The sequence below is a fragment of the Cibotium barometz genome, chromosome 46 (genome assembly GCF_041138505.1).
Source record: "Cibotium barometz isolate CiBa-2024 chromosome 46, ASM4113850v1, whole genome shotgun sequence".
Taxonomy (NCBI): domain Eukaryota; kingdom Viridiplantae; phylum Streptophyta; class Polypodiopsida; order Cyatheales; family Cibotiaceae; genus Cibotium; species Cibotium barometz.
In genome coordinates, this window is record NC_141091.1 from 40,791,962 (window position 1) to 40,798,000 (window position 6,039).

At 52.0% G+C, this 6,039-nt stretch overlaps 1 long non-coding RNA gene across 1 annotated transcript; it reads right to left on the minus strand.

Moving 5' to 3' along the window:
- Positions 1-683: 683 nt before the first annotated feature.
- Positions 684-1,403, minus strand: LOC147612225 (uncharacterized). The gene is made up of 2 exons (XR_015263586.1): positions 1,068-1,403; positions 684-970 (listed from the first exon to the last, which is right to left on the minus strand). It is a non-coding gene; the product is annotated as an uncharacterized LOC147612225 (long non-coding RNA).
- Between the last annotated feature and the right edge of the window lie 4,636 nt (positions 1,404-6,039).

Consider the following 6,039-nt stretch of genomic DNA (forward strand, 5'->3'; position numbering starts at 1 on the left):
GGTGCAAACCCTATAATGAATGCCTTGTGTAGGCTGATGAAAGTGACCATTTCAATTGGACTTAAGACTCGGTACCATCGTCTGGCCTTTCCTTCCAATGTGAGTCTGAATGCACCAACCTTAGTGAGGTCATCAACCTCACCAAAGGTGCTATAGACTTGCTCAAATTTTTCTACATGCTGGATGGGGTCCGTTTCACTTGAGAATTTTGTCACTAACTTCGAGATGTTGTATGGTCAAACCTTTGGAGTGGGATCATAGCAAGCTCCCCTTCCTAGAGCTTGCTATACCCACTATAAAGGGATTGTACTTAAACCAAAACATTTACTGTAAGAAAGTAAAAAAACTTAATACTTTAACTCTACTTCTAGATATAAGAAGCTTACAAGAAATAGGCTAGCAATCGAGCAAAGCAAGGGCCAAGACTACAACAGAACGATGCATGTTGTAGCAATAAGTGGGACTACCATATGCTATAGTTAGAGTGATCGGATAAGACAAGTCAATATATCGGTTGTTCATCTTAGAACGTAAATCGCACAAAGCATTTTTGCACAAGAACCAGTATCAAAGCAAATTATCAATTTTGGAAGAGCGTAGATTTTTGCAATGCACGACAGAGTTATAAGTAAACAAAATCTATGCAAGGTCGACAAACTAGCAAGAAAGTTAACCAAACCGTAGATTATAGGTATAACACCCTTGCTACTGTAAATCATTATGTAACGCTAAATGTTCTGGTTGCAAACCGGCTTTCAAATTGGTACCGAACATCAGTAGTGTAGCTGTTGAAGAGTATGTGTATAGAAGCTGAAAAATATGATTAACTTTGTGCGTAAACGAGTGGAAGCAATGAATATACCAAAAGCCCGGAAGATTTCTCCTCTTCTCAAGTGATCTCAGACCGTAAGCCATCCTCATAACTCACAGTCAGACCGTAAGCCTTTTCCTGCCACCAACTCGCTTCACTCTGCACAGCAGGCGGAATTCGTAAGCGCGTTAGCTCGAAAATTTCTTAAAAGTGCTAGCTGACGCTTTAATTCGTTGATCAAAAACAGAATTAGCACCTGCGAGTTCGAGCCTCTTCTTTTGCACTTCCAATGCCACTAGTTGCTCGCATCCAGCGAAATGGCTGAGTAACAATTTGGTTTTTATTGCGTGTTCCACATCCTCGACTACTTCTTTGAGTATTTGTGCATGTACTTCTTCAGCCTCGACAATGTGGCATCCGCCATCTCGAATCGGCTTTACTTTGAGGTAAACTTTCATTGCTCCAACGATGTCATCAGACGTAGCATTATTGATTTCTACCCCCTCATCTGTAAATGACTTTAATAGATTTTCGTTAGCCTTTTGGAGTGCAGTAGAATAGATTGCTCTCACCTTAGAAGATGCAGTGTATGTGAATTCCCGCAACAGCCTCAGGTAATTGTGATTTCTCGCACGTTTGATGGCAGCATCTCGGCAAATTCGAAAAGTTTCGTAAAATTCCTTGCGAGCCTTCTTCCCTACAGTCTGCATCGCCATTTCTCTTAAAGCCATGTCCAGATGGTCGTTGAGACTCCAGGCGATCTGTTTCAGCAAGCTTATGATCGCTATTTCGCGTGTGCAAAGAACTTGGTCATAAAGAGAGCTGTTCCTGTTTTCCAAAAGAAGAAGTCTCGGCTGCATGGTGTGCAACTCAGTCTTCGCTGCCTCCAGCTCTCACACCGACCTCACGACAGTGGACACAGAAATAGGGAGGGCGGAAATGACGTCAGAAGCCTTCCTTGGCCTTGGCTGACACTTCAATTTAAGTACTCTTATGCTAAAAACAAGGTGGCACTTTTCTTGCAAAAGGCGTAAAGCACAAGTGGAAAAAGCAAGAAAAGCGCCACCTTGTTTTTAGCATAAGAGTACTTAAATTGAAGTGTCAGCCAAGGCCAAGGAAGGCTTCTGATGTCACTTCCGCCCTCCCTATTTCTGTGTCCACTGTCGTGAGGTCGGTGTGTAAGATAGAAGATAGAACTGTCATGTCTACTTCCAAGAGAGCTTTTCGAGCTTTTGGCAAAGTTCTAGACACGAACCGCGATGCGATTCGCGAGGCCAAGCGTCGCCAGCCGAAAGCAACTCCAGTATTCGACTGCGGAAAGGCTCCTCTCGCGAGTGCAGAAGTCGAAACTTCCCCCCCTCTTGGGAAAACGTTTCTCATGCTCGAAGCGCCTTTGGATGAAGGGCCGGCAATCCGGCGTCTTCAGAAAAATGAGCAAACATTGGAAGAATTGCAGAAGGACGTGAAGAAGGCGACGACAGAGCTGAAGAAGGCGACGACAGAGCTGGAGGCAGCGAAGACTGAGTTACACACCATGCAGCCGAGACTTCTTCTTTTGGAAAACAGGAACAGCTCTCTTTATGACCAAGTTCTTTGCACATGCGAAATAGCGATCGTAAGCCTGCTGAAACAGATCGCCTGGAGTCTCAACGACCATCTGGACATGGCTTTAAGAGAAATGGCGATGCAGACAGCAGGGAAGAAGGCTCGCAGGGAATTTTACGAAGCTTTTCGAATTTGCCTAGATGCTGCCATCAAACGTGCCAGAAATCACAATTACCTGAGGCTACTGCGGGAATTCACATACATTGCATCTTCTAAGGTGAGAGCAATCTATTCTACTGCGCTCCAAAAGGCTAACGAAAATCTATTAAAGTCATATACAGATGAGGGGGTAGAAATCAATAACGCTACGTCTGATGACATCGTTGGAGCAATGAAAGTTTACCTCAAAGTAAAGCCGATTCGAGATGGCGGATGCCACATTTTCGAGGCTGAAGAAGTAGATGCACAAATACTCAAAGAAATAGGGAGGGCGGAAGTGACGTCAGAAGCCTTCCTTGGCCTTGGCTGACACTTCAATTTAAGTACTCTTATGCTAAAAACAAGGTGGCGCTTCTCTTGCAAAAGGCGTAAAGCATAGGAACCACTCCTGAAGTGCCACCTCTGCCTATCGCCCAATCACTGACGTAGAAGCGATCCAGGCGTTCCAGAAGTCTGCCGCCCTCTCTCCTGTAACCCCAAGAGAAATCTAGGCTCCCTGGCCATCTGTAGAAGGAAGGCTCTCTCCAACTGTCCCTCCCTCCTACCGCGAAAAGAAAGGATTCCCACTCCGACTGCTCCGCTAAAGCGATGCCAGCGAAGTCAGGGCCCCGCCCCTGCTGGTCCCCTAAAGCCTCAATGTTGTTGAAGTCTCCTCCTACGATCCACGGGTCCATCTCTGGGATCAGCCCAGTCAAGGTACTCCAGAAAGCTGCTCTCCGCCGCAAATCAGTCGGGGCGTAGACATTGAGGATACCAACGCGGGATCCCTCAATGTCTAAGCCCACCCAAAGGGCATGGCCTGGGACAAGTGTGCCATGTCCGTATACGTGCTGCAGGAGAGAAGCTCCGATGGAGGTGCAAACACCCCCGCTCCTCCCATGCTCGCCAATCGACGAAGGTTCCCAGTATGTGTGGGAGTGTCCGGCGAGGACCTTCCCACACTTACTAAGAGGCCAATAACTTGTGCTCCTGCAATAAGAGCACATCCACCTAATGCTAGCTGGAGCTCCTGACGAAGAATCATCTTCCTAGGGCCACGGGTTCCAGAATGAAACCCGTTAACGTTCCAAGAGATAATGCTGATGCTCATGATGAAGATAGATGGGCCGCGAACAGCTGTCTGCTCGCAGTCGAAGTCGAAGTCATCGGAGGGTGACCTGTGTGTAGCCTAAGGCGCTTCTGTGAAGGTTTAGACGGTGAGGCCGGATCGTCCGTCCCATCCTCTAAAATCTTCAGCAGAGGCGATAATCCCTTCGTACCATGATGATAAGCTCTATCAAGCCAGCTCGAGGCCTCTGCGAGTGGCATACTATAGAAGCTCGCAACCTCTGAAGTCCTCCAGGGGCGGACCCCTTCTGGGTAGATCCACTCCAGGGGGGGATGATAACCATCAAACGGAACCGCTTGGCGCTGTGGCGCCATCTCAGCCTGACGTCACCCTCCTGCCATTGCTGCTGCAGCAGCTCAACAGCTCTACTGCCAATCCAGCTCTGGACCTGCTCCTGTGTGACTGGGCGCGAATGGTCTCCCACACGCTCTCGTTCGTCCACTGCTCTGTCCCATCACTAAGGACAGTGAAGGAGTAGCTGGGTCCGTCGTGCGGGGCAAGGGCCGACACCTTGCCCTCAGCCCCCTTACGGAGGAAGAAGACACTGATGTCGAGGCAGGCAGGGAAGACGCTGATACCTGCTACATCAAGGTAGTCCCAAGGACCGGCTCGATAGAACTCTAGAGGTAAGGCTCTGGGGGCTAATCGCGGTGCAAGGGACGAGGAAGAGGAGGAGCCGGACCCAGACTGGGGGGTAGAGGCCGGGGGAGTGCTAGTCGTCTGACGAGGTACCTCCTGCACAGTCTCAGCTGCCAGGCTGGGGGAAGCAAGAGAAGGAGACGCCGGGGGCGCCGCCTGAGCTTCTGACTCCGCTGGGCTCGCTCTCGGCGAAGATGGGGGAGAAGCTGGTGCCGCAGGGGGGGGAGGGAGAGGCCTGGTCGAGGGAGAGGCAGAGGGAGTCAGATGAGGGGGAGGAGCCTGAGGGGGGGCTGGGTTGGCCTTCTCCTTCCCTTTCTCCTTAGCCCGTCCGGTCTGCTGTTGACTGCTGCTCTCAAGAGGAGGCTCCACCAGAGGACTCTTTCTCTTTCTTTTTGTTCTTTTCTTTTTCTTCTTTACTTCTGTCCAACCTTCTTCCCCGGGGGGGCTGGATGACGACGGGCGGGAGGGAGCCTGGGCTGCCTGTTGAGGGGCAGAGGGGACGTCTGTCCTCGAGAAACGGGGGCATACCCGAGCATGGTGCCCAAAGCCATGGCATCGGAGGCACTGGTCTGGGAGACCGGTGACTAGAATGCGCTGAGTCACCACTCCTGCATCCGTCACAATCTCCATCTTGGCGGGGATATTCTGTGGATCCATGACTGCCACTCTGACGCGGGGAACCCCCTGAGCAGCCACCGCGTCAACAAAGGTATCCTGCATGACCCATCCGAAATGCGCCCCAAGGTCGCTAATGATCGGCCGAAACTCCGCTGCAAGTCCGAGGAAGATGAGTGTGACTGGGTGCCGGGGGATGCGGAAACGGGTATCAAAATCTGTGGCGCTGAAGCCTCTGTACCAAGGGACCGTGAGGATGATCTTCCCATCTATAAAGGATGGGGATCGTCTCACCAAGTCGCTCGCCGAAGAAAGTTTGAGCCAAAAAATGCCTCGTCCCATGAGGGCCACCTACACAATGTAGCTGTCCTCAAGGCAGAGGGTGGACTGAATCCAATCCCGAATGTCTGCTCGTGACGGCGAGTGCCCAATGACGCGGCCATACACCGAGGTGCTGGCGAAGTCCTTGGCCGCTTGCTTCACCAGGGACACCTGATGCTCTGTCAAAGTAACGCGATAGGCTGAAGGAGGGGTAGAGTCTGTCTGGACCTCCGGAACCTGGCACGGGGCCGCCATACCGCTTGACTTACTGCGCGAAAGCTCCGAAGGAAGAGGCTGAAAGGAGGGCGGAGGGGGGGGGAGCCCAAGTGAAGAGGATGCACACAAAAGTCACCCTGCACGCATTAGACGAGGCTAGTGGAAAGGCTCGCTGGCAGCCAGCCGAGAGGAGCCAAAGCACGCCCAAAGTCTAATGGAATGCGGGGAGGTGAAGCGGGTGGAGAGATGAGACAACCCACCACACGTGGCTGAGCGCGCAGGGGGGCAACGGGGCTCACACGGGGCTGGCGAGGAAAGGGGGGCGGTAGCTGCGAAGAGTGACGGGGAGGGAAAACAAGGGAGGAGGAGGAGGCGGAGGAGAGGACCGCGAGGGAGGAGGAGGACAGGTCGCAAAGGAGGCGGGGGGGAGGGGCGGAAGAAGGCAGCCGAGTCGCGGCTGGCAGACCGTCGAGGGGAAGGGAAGGAGGGTCGCGCGATGAGCTGCTAGCAGGCGGAGAAAGAGGAGAGAAGGGGCGCGATGGGCTGCAGGTGGCAGCGAGCTGCA